General features: G+C 41.7%; 1 protein-coding gene across 3 annotated transcripts in view; it reads left to right on the forward strand.

Moving 5' to 3' along the window:
• Positions 1-14,854, forward strand: part of SIPA1L3 (signal induced proliferation associated 1 like 3) — a 3,185,962-nt gene that overhangs the window by 3,088,311 nt on the left and 82,797 nt on the right. The gene's annotated exons all lie outside the window — the stretch shown is intronic.

A 14,854-nucleotide genomic window follows, 5' to 3' on the forward strand; every position in this document is an offset into this window, starting at 1 on the left:
ATTGTGTATAACAGGGTCTATAAAAATCTTTATATCAGAGTAAACTTTTAATCGTCCTCATATTTTTATATGTAAAATGTGGCTTGGTGCCCAATATAGTTTTTAGTTCATCCAATGCCATCAGAATGGGCCAGTTCCTGTTAATAATTTGTCTAATTGAACTTGACCTACCATTAAAAGTTGTGACGTACCTTATTTCATGTTGAGTAATGGTGTTATTACACTGACTATCTGTGAGGCTTGACCTATCTTCCAAAAAAGTTGGTATAAGTGATGTCTGCTTAGCTTCCATTACATCATATTTAAGCTTGGATAATAAATTCATATAATATCCACTAGAAAAAAAGTCCTCTACCATATTATCAAGTTGTGAAACAAATGTAGTATTATCAGTAGTTAGTCTACTTGCTCTAATAAATTGAGATTTTGCTACACCTTTAAAGACATGTGGCGTGCATACTACTGTGATGTATATCTTCCATTACTAACATCCTTTCTATAAATACTAGTGTTTAATATGCCATCATTCAATTGCAGTTTGACATCTAAAAAACATATACTGCTGTCAGACACATCCATTTTAAATTTCAAAAAATTAGTACTAGAATTTAAATAATCAATGAAAATATTCAAATCATCCAAAGTACCATTCCATATTAGTAGACAATCGTCTACAAATCGCTGATAGAAACTAATGTTACTAAGAAATAGATTTTGTGCATTAAACAAATAATTGCATTCCCATTGGTAAAGCACTAAATTAGCGTAAGTATTTGCTACGGATGTGCCCATAGCTACGCCTATCCATGAGCTCATCATTTCAGTCACTTCCCAAACCTTATATGACTTGCTGAAAATGGGGATATAGATTGACCAATAAATTGAGAGCTTCTTCCTATGACTCAGATCAGCTCACTAGTCATTCTGCCTTATCCCCACAATCCTCATTTATGAAGAAAATCTCAGAATGCTTAAATAAAATGGCCAGCTCAGTGCTATAGAAGGATAAAGCTATAGCTACAGCCCTGGTGACCCAGGTTCATGTAGCAGCTCAGGTTTCTGAAGCATTGGCAGGGAGGGATGAACATGCTCATCCCGAGGGAAGATCGCTTGTCGAGACATTCTCTTTGGGAGGGTGTGGTCCATAGAAAGGAGTAGCATTCAGATGTAACAGGCACATGAAGAGGAGGGGGAATACCAAGGGCAAGTCAAAACTGAAAAAATCCCCAGTAGAAGCAGTCTATGAAATTACCCCCAGGACACCCCTAGGTTCCACACTGGCCCCAACATTAGAATGGGGATGGTTCAGGTTCATTAGGAAAGGCTGACAGACCTTAAAATGGATGAGGGTACTGGGATAACTGGAAGAAGGACGTAGAAGAGGGAAAAAAGATACTTAAATGAAAAAGACCTCAAAGTTATCTCTCTCAACCTGCAGACATTGAAAATAAGTACAAAGACTCTTTGAAAGTAGAAGCATTTGGCCAAAGAAACAGACACCCAGTTAACATAGCACTTGAGTATAACTGATTCTACTTCCTGAAGGATTCTGTGAGATTACTCAAAAAACACACGTTTAAAATCCAAGACTGATAAAATTATGCAAAAATGCAAGTAAATTATTATGTCTTTATTGGAAGATTATAATAATACGTAGAGGCTTTTGCATATGCAGTCTGGCAAGAGGGAGCATTGGAATAGAAGAAGCCATGAATCCAGGGCCCAAAGAAACTCCCTAGCTTGCATGGCAGTCAGAGGAAGAAGAGACTGAAAGAAGGCTGTCAATGACAAAACTTTTGGAGGTGGAAGAGTCTCCAACATTGGCAGTGTCTGAATCTTGCCTCCCATATGCACATGATTATAAGAGGGAGTCAGGACAGACTTTTGAAAGTTAATAGTGAACCCCAGACTTTGAAAACGAGAGATGGTGAACTTCAGATCCTGTAATTGGCGACTGGGAGAAGGCCCATGAAGTAACAGGTCATCTCGGTAAGGAAAAATCTGAATGCCTTGGAACCTGCAGAAGGCAGTTGCAGGAGCTCAGCGTTTTGTGAATACCCTTGAGTCAGCAGAGAGGCCAAAAGGTAAAGTGGAGGACTGATAATGAAGACACAGAGAAACATAAAAACTTCCTGAAAAGAGGGTGAATATGGATATGAAGGTAAGCGTCTTTCAGATCCAAGGACACAAGAAAAGCTTGGGGTAATAAAAGAGGAAACAGGGTTTGAGAATAAGCATCCAAAAAGAAGGGACCTTGAGAAATGTATTGAGCCAGGAGAGATCTAGAATAGGTCTCCAAATCCCTGGAACAAAAACCTTTTCCCACTTGGGAAGTGGACATAGGTTGAATGGTTCCTTAGTGCACCACAGAACCTAGAGGTCCAAGGAGGAGTCTGAAGTGATGAGAGACCAATTTGGATTACAAAGGGAAAGCCGAACGGACAAAGGAACCTGCTCTAAACTAATGGGGAACAAATTGTCAAAGAGATGCAGGCTTATCAGATGAAGGAGGCTTCTGGGCCACAGAAATCTGAGAAGCCTTAACAGAGGTGGCCTACCTACCACCCTTCTAGCCCTCGGTGGCCTGGTGGGGTTGCCAGCGAACAAAAACAGATCTAGAAGGATGATTCCTGTGGAACTTAGGGATAGGATTGACACAAATATGTTTTAAGGTCCTGCAAGGCTTTGCCTTTTTTTTTAAGAAATTTAATCCTGTCAGCAACAGCAGTCCTAAAAAGATGTTTACTATCTAATGGAGAATCCAACAACTTGGCCTTAATGTCCTCAGGCAGATAATATAGACGAAGCCAAGAATAACGCCCATGACAGACACAAAAGCTGCATCCCTTTAAGAGGCATCAGCAGCATCATAGCTATGCTTAACAGAGTGGCAAACCACTTGAGAAGCAGAACCTAAAATAGATAAGGCAGAGGATTTGCCTTCAGAATCAGGAAGATCAAAATAACCTGACAAGCCTGAGCAGCTGAGACTAGAAAATACCTGGTCATGTGGGTCTGGTAAATAACAGCCCTAAAGGCCAAAGTAGAAGCAACATAAAATTTCTTAGCAAATCTCTTCATTCCCCCATTATCCTTATCAAAAGGCAAACGTTTGGAAGAGGGAAAAAGCTTAGAAGGTTTGTCAGAAGAGAATGACACTACATCAGGATCAGCAGAAGGACATTTAAATAAAAATTGACAATCCTAAGGAACCTTATAGAACCTGTCAGATTTCTTAGAAGGAGGAGGCTGGAAGTAGCAATGAAAGTGTCTGACAAGACAGCTAACATAGGAGGAACTTCCGATAGTTTAGTAGTATCTACTTGAAGCAACTCATGTAATATTCTCTGAATATCAGATACTTGAGAAGAATCCCACTTAAAGAATTCCATCATCCTAGCAATTGTGTCTCCAAAAGACATTTCCTCAAAAGGAGACTCGGGGCTAACAGACTGCTCTTCATCAGCACCATAAGCCAAAGGCGAAGGCATCTGTGAAGAATAAGACAAAGACCCCTCATCATACACTGAATCCTCATCTGAGGAATCCAGTGCCCTAAGCCATTTAGGAGGAGTAGAGGTCCAAGGAGGAGCAGGTGCCAAAACCCCTTGAGGAGGCTTTAGGGCCATCAAGGCAGAAAACAAGCCGCGAGAAAACTCTTGCCATTCACTTTGAGGATCCTTAATATGCATTGCTCTGCAAATACAAGGGAGCCAGAAAACTGTAGCATTCAATATTTAATAGCTTAAATATCCATGTAAAAACATGAAAAAGGAAACAGTAGCAGACCAGTTTCGGCTATAAAAAAAATACATAGCCTTCTTCAGTGTAATAAAGAACATTAGTACAAATGCTTCCTTTTTATAATCTAACCTGTGAATGAGGCTTCGGCTGATTGGTCAATCATAAATATCCATTAAGCCTTGGTGGAAATAAACCACCCAACTTGATAATCCATTTCTTTTCTTTGTTGTTTAGTATTTGGTGCCATCCAACTTTATTGGTCCTGTTGCCCATGATTCTGTCAATCACTATAAATCTAAATAATGCATTCTTATGTGTCAGTGAATGTATAGCGCATTACTGTTTTTCTTTGTTCTGATGTCATTGTAATGTTCCGATATTCTCAATCTAAGAAGTCAAGAGGTATGTCCTGCATAAAACGCAGAACAGGTGCATGTGGCGAGGTAGATCACCTAATCTGTACCACAGTTAGCAAAAAATGAGATGTCAAATACATTACCAGTGTTTTTACTGGTAAACTGTTTAGATTTCATAACTTATTCACAATGGGTACAGTGGCCATAAGGGACGCAGCCCATAAGTAAATCACTCATCAGGGTTATTTGTTTGGGATCCTCCTTGGTCCTTGAACCATGTTTATAGTGGCTGAAGGGTAATCCTAAGTTCCTATCTCTTCTGAAGGAAAAATGACATCTGTCCTGAAGAAAATATAATAGTTTACTGTCCGCTAGGAGAGTATTCCAATGCCTTCGGACACTATTTAATAACACGTCAGTGTTTCTTCCGTAGGTGGTAATTAAATGTATCATAGATTCATTAGCTGGTTTCTTCTCCCTGTATCTCAAAAGATCTCACCTGTCAAGTGTAGACTCCCAATTCCTGGCATTGAAAATGTTTCCCATTTGGCAACCCTTGTCGTTATATCTAGTGGTTAGATCCTCCTTGTATTGTTTATAAGTGGCATTGTGTGAACATATGCGCTTCATCTGCAGGAACTGTGATTTGGGAATGTTCCTGGAAATGTGCGGTGGATGGAAGCTGGAGGCATGGAGAAGGGAATTGTATTGAGGGTATTTGCGATAAACCTCAGATTCCAAGTTGTGGTCATTGTTCCTGGTAATCAGGGCATCCAAAAAGGTGATCCTATTGATGTTGTAATTAGCTGTGTAGCTCCCACTGTATTTCATTGTAGAGGTAATAGACTGTAGTTGTTCATTACACCACAAGGTGGAGCGCTTTTCAGGAATATAAAAGACAATTTCAAAAGTGAAAGAGGAGGCTGGAACACTAGCTGAAGGAGGGAAGACTGAAACAGGGAGCTGAAGGGAAAAAGGGCCTTGCAACATGACTGGACTTTCTTTCTAGTGCTTTGGGGACAGGGAAGTGAAGTGGCTGATTTTGTCTGAAATCCTGGATGATGGTATTTTGTGGAATCAGGAGAGAAGTCTGAAACCAGTAGTTCCTCGCCTGCATATGATTCAGCAAGAAAGGAGTTCCTTTGGGCCTAGTACAGAGAAGCCATAGATGATTACCAGAGTTCTGGCAGGTGATTTTTCTACTTTTCTCATCAGAGGAACCACGGTGCCTGGTCACTAGGATATTCTGGATAGCGTGGAGAAAGGCTTTGGCCGTCATTTTATATTTTTATAAGATTGTGGATATCTCTCCCCTAAATGCTTTGTGGATTACAAATAACTGGGATCCATATGAGCTACAACTTGAGCCCCATCATGCCGGCAGCAACACTGTAAGTAGTCACTGGCCAGTGAACAGGGTAGAATAGAGTGTTTCATAGTTGGTCTTTTTAGAATTGATCAAGGGGGTTGAGGGTGTTAGTACTGCTCAATGACATTGCATTTTCTCATATTTGTATTGTTGCATTATAAATCTTCATTGTTCAATGACATTGCATTTTGCTCGTGTTAGCACTGTTGCCATCTAGAATTTTGCTGTTCTGTGACAATGCATTTTCTCATATCTGTATTGCTGTGTTATAACTCTGTTATTGCTTAATGATATTGCATTTTTTTCCTGTGTTTGTATTGCTGCATTATAAAGCTTTACTGCTCAGTGATATTGCCTTCTTTGTGCATGTTTGAATGTCAAGACCTTTTCTGTTGAGTTCTGGGGAAGGGGCTGGATGTATGGTTTCATTGCATACATGTCTTACCTTGCCTTATTGCTAACTGGTGCACTGTCGAAATAATTTGTGAATGTGCTATTACTTTTTTAAAATAGATGTGTCACCTAAGAAAAAAATCTGTCATCTTTGCCAGATTGGTGTGTTGGGCCTAATAAGGGGTGTCACCAGATTCAGGTAGGAAGTAACCCATATCTCTTCAGCTACACCTGCGGGTGCGCTACATTTGGGGGCTCATCCAGGATTGCCTGTCCTGCCTTGGACTCCACCCTATTCTCCTGTAGGTGTGGAAAGCAAATCTAGCAAAAACATGAACCCAGAAGTAGCCGCTAAGTGGTGCAAACAACCCAATGCTCAGTCAGAGCACTGCTTAGTTCTGGTGTTGCCAAAGGTCACATTGACTGACCATTGACACAATGAGCACATTGACCTTATTAGAATGGAAAAGTCCTTTAGTGTATGAGCACATACCTTCGAGTGTACAAATTTCAGGTGAGGGTGCAGTCCATGTGGTAATCCTTGAGAAGTGCACTACCTCAGCAACAGAGAAAATACCTGTGGAAGCTATCCAAGTAGGTCAGAACCTTACTCTAGAAGCTGCAGCTTTACTGCCCGTAAATACTATAGGGCCTGAAGTTTTGAATGCTTTGGGAAGTATTGTAGAAAAATGCTTAAAGCCTACACAGCCATTTACTGGGTTTGGCTACCACAAATTGCGTTTCTTTTCTGCCAAACAACCCACACCTCAGGGAGAGGAAGGTTTTGAATCCTGGATAGATCAGGCTTCACAAGCCCTAGAGGAGTGGGATATCCCAGAATCTCAGAAGAAGCAAGTGATAGCTGAAAGTCTAAAGGGATTAGCTGCAGATACCATACGCAACCTAAGGATAGGTAAGCAAGATTGCACGGCCAAAGACTATTTAGGAGTACTGCATGATGTGTTTGGAAGGACCGAGAGGGCTGCTGACGTACTGTATCAGTTTGAACATACATACCAAGAAGTTGGTGAGAAACTATCTGATTACATTAAGCGATTAGATAAAATGCTCCACCAGATTATCCTGTAGAAGGGGGAGGATCCAAAAGTAAATGACCAAGTATGGATCAGACAAATTTTACAGGGAGCTCAAGCTGTGGTCCCCATTGTGTGGAAAATGAGGATGAGAAATAAGGAAGAGACTAACTTATTCTCAGTTGGTTAAAGAGGTGAGGGAAGAGGAAGCCCTGTTGGGCGCCAAATCTCAGTGTTCAACAGCAACTAACACAGTGAGTGAACATCAGTAGGAGCCTATAGCCGTGCTCACTACACAAACAGGAGTTGTGGCCCAGAGAGTCTGCAATGTAGAGGTGTCACAGTTGCAGATGCAGATGTCTTCCCTCACCGACGCCATAGCTCAAGTCACCAAGACAGTTGCAGAATTGCAGAAAGGCATGGTAACTTTAGCTGAAGGGAGAAGTACATCAGCTAGAACCTCCACAAGAGGACTCAGGGAAAAACCAAATCAGCCAGTGTTCGGAGTTCCTACTGGGTTTTGTTTTCGCTGTGGGGATGCAGGGCATACAAAGTGACAGTGTCCTAATGCAGAGAACTTGAAAAAAGTGAATGAACTTATTATTGGCTAATGCAATGCAGGGAAACTTCAAAGGGCCTCAGTAAAGGAACCAGCTGAGTGCCCAGTTACAAACAGCTCCATAAAATCTAACATCAAGAGACAGCATCCTGGATCTCTTTTCCGCACAAACCCTTGTAATAGGGGAGAGAAACTACCTACTACGCACACTTCTAGCTCATCTGCGGTGAACAACTGAATTGGAAAGCCAGCTCAGCCAGAATCTCTGCATCTGAGACCACAAAGCATTACTAAGTAAGAGTGTTATCTATTAAAATGGCGAGGTCAACTGGTGATACCTCAACCACATGCTGACTGCCGTACAGCTGAACAGCACCGGAAACAGAAACTACCCAATGGCCTACTGAGACCGTCCCCTGTCTTGTCAGTAAAAATAGAAGGAGTGTATAGTAAAACACTGTTGGATACTGGTGCACAGGTCACCATTCTGTACAGAGACATCTACCAAAATTACTTAAAGCATTTGCCACTTGAAAAGTTAGAGGATTTGGAGATCTGGTGCCTAAGTGACATGAAGTTCCCTTATGATGGTTATGTCTCACTCAAGTTAGAATTTTCCATTTCAGTTGTTGGGTCAACAGAAGTTTTTGAAACACTTGCTGTTGTGTGCTCCAGGCTAAAAGGAAAGGATTCAGCATATATTTTAGTGGGGACAAATACTGACCTTGTCAGTAGAATGCTAATGCCTCAGTTGACCCAGGAACTCCCAACACTACATCCTCTCCTGAGATCAGTTTTCTGTGCCCTTCAAAGGGAGAAGGCTAGTAAGAAAGTTGAAATTGGTTGTGTGTGGACCCTGTCTGTGAAAGAGCATATAATTCATCCTGGTCAGGTCACCTGCTTGAGAGCCAAAGTGAGGATGTGTGGACAAGCAGTTTCCTCTCATCTCATGATGGAAACGGATCCAGAAAGTGACTTGCCACCAGGGCTGGAACTAGTCCCAGAAGTTTGGCCTGCGGACAAGTTAAAGCATCCTTATGACATTTTGCCTGTGGGGTTAAAGAATAAAGGAAGTACTCTCATTGTCCTGCATTCACAAGTGTGTTTGGGAAATGTTTATGCTGCCACTCCCTTACCTGCTTCTGTGTTGACAAGGAATGAGAACAGGGCCAATGAGCTGAAGCTGGAAGATATTGGTATAGGAGGTGGTCTCTTGCCCCCCCCCCCCCCTGTGGCTAACCAGAGTTAAAGAGCTATTAATGAAAAAGAAAAATTATTTTTCTACTAGTGAACTAGATGTGGGCTGTGCAAAAAGTGCAGAACACCGAATAAGAGTAAAAGAGGACTGACCTTTCAGGGAATGTTCCAGAAGAGTAGCTCCGGGAGACCTGGAGGACTTAAAAAACATTTGGAACAACTAAAAGCCACAGGGATAATTTGAGAATCAAGAAGTCCATATGCCTCTCCCATTGTCATTGTCAGGAAAAAGAATGGGTCCATTCGCATTTGTGTTGACTATAAACTCTAAATCAGCGAACCATTCCAGACCAGTGCACAACCCCCCCCCGGATTGAAGATGGTCTAAATTGCCTGGTGTGCAGTAAGTGGTTCAGTGTGCTAGACCTAAGGAGTGGATACTATCAAATCCTTATGCACCCAGGAGATAAAGAGAAGACTGCCTTCATCACCCCTTTGGGATTTTTTGAGTTTGATCACCTACCTCAAGGTTTATGAAATGCACCGGCAACTTTCCAGAGAATCATGGAAAGAACAGTTGGAGACCTGCATCTCCTGGAAGTCTTAGTGTACCTGGATGACATCATTATTTTTGGGAGGACCCTACAGGAGAACGAAGAAAGACTGATGAAGGTATTGGACAGGATTGAGAAGGAAGGGCTGAAGTTGTCATTGGACAAATGCAAATTCTTCCAACCTTCAGTAACTATGTGGGACATGTAGTGTCTGCAAATGGAACATCCACAGATCCCAGCAAAGTTGAAGCGGTGACATCTTGGCCCTGACCCAAAACTGTCACAGAGCTGTGATCTTTCTTGGGGTTCTGCAGTTACTATAGAAGGTTTGTGGAAGGATTTTCAAATATAGCAAGACCCCTCAACCGTTTGCTTCAAAATGATGAGAAAGCAGATGAAACAGATAAAGATATCCTTATAAAAAAAAACTAAGGGACCGAGAGGTTCTAAAGAACTCATCGAGAGTTGCTGGGCTCCTGAGTGCGAAGAGTCTTTTGAACAGCTTAAGTATTGCCTCACACGTGCCGCTGTGCTGGCATATGCTGACTCAACAAAGCCATAACTTTACAATATGGATGCTAGCAGGGATGGCTTAGGAGGAGTCCTTTACCAGGAGTATGACAAGAAGCTGAGACCTGTGGCTTTTATCAGTCAGAGTTTATCCCCCACAGAAAGAAACTACCCTGCACACAAGTTGGAATTCCTTGCCTTAAAGTGGGTGGTAGTGGACAAGCTGCATGACCATCTCTATGAAGCTGAATTTGAAGTGCAGACTGACAGCAATCCTCTGACATACATCCAGACCACTGCAAAGCTAGATGCTACTGGCCACAGATGGATGGCAGCTCTATGCAACTATAATTTCAGTTTGAAATATCGCCCAGGACACGAAAATGGAGATGCTGATGGTCTGTCCAGAAGACCTCAGGGAGATTTACACCCCGACAATGAGTGGGTGGAAATTCCAGCTCCAGGGGTGAGAGCTGTGTGTCATATTGCAACCTGCTGTCAACACACACACTGAATGTTGGGCCCAGACGTTGGGTCTGTCTGCAGCAAGCATACCCCAAGCTTACTGTAATCTGGTCACTTTACAGGCTTCATCACTACCAGCTTTGAGTAACAGTGACCTTAGGAGAGATCAAAGAGAAGACCCCTTAGGTCAACTGGTGGTAGCTGCTTTAGAGAAGAGACAAGTTAATATGCTTTGCATGGATAATCATCCTCTGGAAAGACTTTTGGCCAAAGAATGGGACAGACTCCAGATACAGAATGGACCAGTGTATAGGAGGTCGCCAAGTGCACTCAGCAGTGAAAAATGGCAATTATTGCTTCTCCAGAAGTATAGAAAAGTAATACTCTGGTCATTGCATGATGAACATGGTCATTTTGGTTATGACAGAACTATGGGTCTGGTACGAGACAGGTTCTACTGGCCATGCATGAAGCAAGATGTTGAGGATTATTGTCGTACTTGTCTTCGTTGCATTTAGAGAAAGACTCTGCTGACCAGAGCTGCCTCATTGGGTCAAATGGAGAGCAGTGGACCAATGGAACTGGTCTGTATTGATTTTCTGTGCATTGAACCGGATGAAGGTGGGATCAGTAATGTGCTGGTGGTGACAGACCACTATACCAGATACACTCAATCATTTCCCAGTAGCGATCAGAAAGCTATTACAGTGGCAAAACTACTAGTTGAGAAGTTCTTTGTACACTACAGCCTGCTCAAAAGGATACACTCTAATCAAGGATGTGAGTTTGAGAGCAAGCTTGTCCATGAACTACTCACTCTGTTGGGAGTCCAAAAAAGCTGCACCACTCCTTATCATCCTCGAGGGGATCCTTAGCCTGAGAGTTTCAGCAGACCTTTACTAGACATGTTGGGGACATTATCTGCTGAGAAGACGAGTCAATGGAGTAGACATGTAGCCACAGTGGTGCATGCTTACAACAGTACTAAAAGTGATGCTACAGAATTCTCACCTTACTTCCTGATGTTTGGAAGAGAAGCTTGTCTTCCTGTTGACGTCACCTTTGGAGTCACAGCTGATGATACACCAGTGCGATCACATGGCAGTTATGTGGCGAGACTCAAGAAGAAGCTCAGACAGGCTTATTTATTTATTTTACATTTGTTAACTGGGAAATTCTGACTGGACCAGGTCCATTTTCAGTGGAGGCCCAGTGAGAAAAGCTCCAGCATCAAGTTATACAAATATAGTACATCCAGCATAATACACAAAACAGGTTACATCATGTATGCTGAGCATAGTAATATAACAAGAAATTAATAAAAACACTCCAAGTAAAAGAAGATATAGAACATAGGTAAAAGACAATGTCAGTTACAGTACATCCAGCATAATGCACAAAATAGATTTTGTCATATATGCTGAGCATAGTAATATAACAAGAAATTAATAAAACACTCCAGGTAAAAGAAGTTATAGAACATGGGTAAAAAGACAATGTTCGTTATACATTGGTAAGAGAAGAAAATACATCAAATAAGATTCTACATTTAAAAGTACCCTTTCAGATTACCAATACTACAGGGGGTCAGAGATCCAGCATGTGATCAGAGAGGAGTTTGGAGAGTTAATAGTAGTATGTGTAGGGTTATGTGATACAAGGGCATAACCAGGTACTAAGAAGGTGCTATTTGAGGGAGTTTTTGAATATGGATGTGGAGGGGGCAGTGGACACGGATAGGGGAAGAGAGTTCCAATTTCTGGCAACGGTGTGGGAGTAGAGCACTTTCCCTGCATTATTGTTAGCCTTGGTGATGGAGAGGAGAGATTTTTCACTGGATCTTAGGTACCGGTTTGCAGTATAGACAGTAAGTAGATGGATAATGAGGTTTTTTTTCAGGATATTTGAGAATATTGTAGGCTGTGCCCAGCTGGTGATAGTTAAGTAGCTCAAGACATTTTAGTTCTTTTAGTGCAGCACAGTGATGGGTTCTATAGGTTGAGTTAGTAGCAAACTTGGCTATTTTATTGTAGCATGATTCTAGTTTATCTAGGTCACATTGTCTGATTTGGGTAAAGATTGGTGCTGCGTATAATAGAGTTGAGAGGAGGTGGCTTTGTACAAGAGTGACTCTTGCTTTTTGTGAGAGAAAGGACTTATGCCTGTATAGGGAGCCTAGTTTTTTGTGTACTAGTTTTATGGTATGTGAGATGTGAACATCAAAGTGAAGATTATTGTCTATTTCAATACCCAGAAGTTTGGTGTGGTTAGAAGGGGAGATGGTGGTGCTGTCCTTAGATGTTATGTTAAAGGAGAGAGGTTTTTTTTTTATCTATTAGGGATAAATAGTAGCAGTTTTGTCTTTTTGGGATTTAGAACTAGTTGGATACCTGATATCCATTTTTCTACTGAGTTAAAGGTATCTTGAGTGAGTGTATGTAGGGTGGTGGGAGATGAGGCGGAGCACATCAGAGTCGAATCATCCGCATATTGTATGAGTGTGGCATGTTGTGTAGAGCTATTGAGGTTATTTGTGAAAATAGAGAAAAGTAGTGGGCCCAGTATAGAGCCCTGTGGGATTCCTATGGTGGTTGGAAGTTGTGTAGACAGAGTTCCTTTCCACTGAACTGATTGTTGCCTGTCAGATAGGTAGCTTCTGAACCAGGCTATAGTAGAGGAGGTGAAGGATAATGATGTTAGTGAGTCTAGTAGAATGGAGTGGGAGACCATATTAAATGCTTTTGAGAGGTCTAGGAAAATGGCTGATACATATTTATTATCATTCCTGTGAAGGTTTATATAATTAGTGAAGGATAGAAGGGCTGTGTTAGTGCTGTGATGTGGATGGAAACCATGTTGTGTGGTAGATAGTAGATTGTGTGTGTTAAGAAATGTCATCACTTGCAAGTGGATGCATTTCTCAAGAATTTTGGACAAGGGGCAAAGAATGGCAATAGGTCAGTAGTTGGCGAATTCATAAGAATTACCTCCTTTATGGAGAGGAATGATGTGAGATACTTTCTAGAGTTTGGGTATGTAGGATTCTAGTATGTAGTGGTTGATAAGGATGGAGACAGGATATGATAGGGTGTCACTAGCCATTTTTAGGTATGCAACAGGTATGTTATCAGCTGCCAGTGTGGTTGGCTTTAGTTTTGGGAGAAGTTTTTTGATAGTTGAGGTGGGCACTGGTGATAGGCTGAAAGAGGGGATGGTGTGGGATAGGTTAGGTTGTGATTGAGGTAGACTGTGGTTATTTGACTGGACATGGCTAAGATGGATTTAGTAAAATGGTTATTAAATTGTGAAGCTATGTCTAGGGTATTGTTAGTAGACCTGGGTGCTGGAGGTGTGGTTTTGCCTGGCTTTAGTAGGGAGTTAATGGCATGCCAGAATTTTTGTGGATTATTTGAGTATTTCCTTTGGGCGCTAAGAAAATAGTTTTGTTTGTTTATTTTGGATTCAGCCTTGGCTTTGTTTCTAAGCTGTTGATAGTATTGCCTGGAGCTTATGCTTATGAGCTGAGCTTGCTGAAAAATTAACAGGACAAAGACATCAGCAAAACAAGGCTCACTATGACAAAAAAGTAAAGATGTTCTTTTGAGAAATCTGGGACTACAAGGAAAGCATAAACTCGCTGACCACTGGGGATCTGAGATTTACATAATTTGTTCTCAGCTACCTAATGTCCCTGTCTACCAAGTTTGCCCGGAGGGGAAAGAAGGACCCATTAAAACCTGGCACCGCAACAACTTAATGCCTTTGGCAAAATCAGTGAGACTCATGATTTCGGAACCCAGAATGGCTCAGCGGAAGCCTAACTCAAGGCGATCCAGAAGGCTAAGGCAGAGAGGAGTTTTCCCCTCAAATGTTCGAGCCTATGCTCCCTCCTGCTGAAGGAGAGGAGGACAGTGATGATGACTGGGGTTTCACTGAGGTTTTTTTTTTAGGATGTCCAAGAGCCCATGGGCTGTAATCTCAATGTAAATGCACCGGAATTCATTCCTTGTCATTTTGAGCAGCCCAGACCTAACAATAGACTTAAGTAATATTTCTGTGCCTCTTACAGAAATTGATACTGATGGAGGCCCTGCTATACGAACTTCAGAAAATAGTGCTGATGACAGTCATGCCGTTATGGAAAATGAAAGTGAAGTTATACAAGAGGAGATCTTAGAAGCAGACAATATGCCTGCTGAAGAACTGGATATTGAATGTGATGTGGGTGACAAACCCTCCGAGCAAAATTCCTTAGCTGCGTCTTCTGAACCAAAACTGCAGAGACTGATTCAGCCCCCACAGAGACTTAAATGTAACAGTTTGGGAAATAGTACACAGGAACCTGTGAACACAGCTCATCGTAGAGTCTGCGCCCATGATCCCTATGCCTCCTACTCCAGTGGTGACACCCCTTCCCAAGTTACGGATAAGGCTGATTACCCTTGGTGGAATTTATGTTTTTAATGCAAAAATATTGTTCAATTGATGGTGCATTAGTGCTTGTAAATATTTTGCTAGTAATCTATTTTTGACTTTGGGGGGGGGCCCAAGATTTTCAAGAGGAGGGAGAGTATAGCTCCCACTGTATTTCATTGTAGAGGTAATAGACTGTAGTTTTTCATTACACCACAAGGTGGAGCTCTTTTCAGGAATATAAAAGAGTTTCAAAAGTG

The sequence above is a fragment of the Protopterus annectens genome, chromosome 1.part0 (genome assembly GCF_019279795.1).
Source record: "Protopterus annectens isolate FY-2018-M chromosome 1.part0, PAN1.0, whole genome shotgun sequence".
NCBI classification, from domain to species: Eukaryota; Metazoa; Chordata; order Ceratodontiformes; family Protopteridae; genus Protopterus; species Protopterus annectens.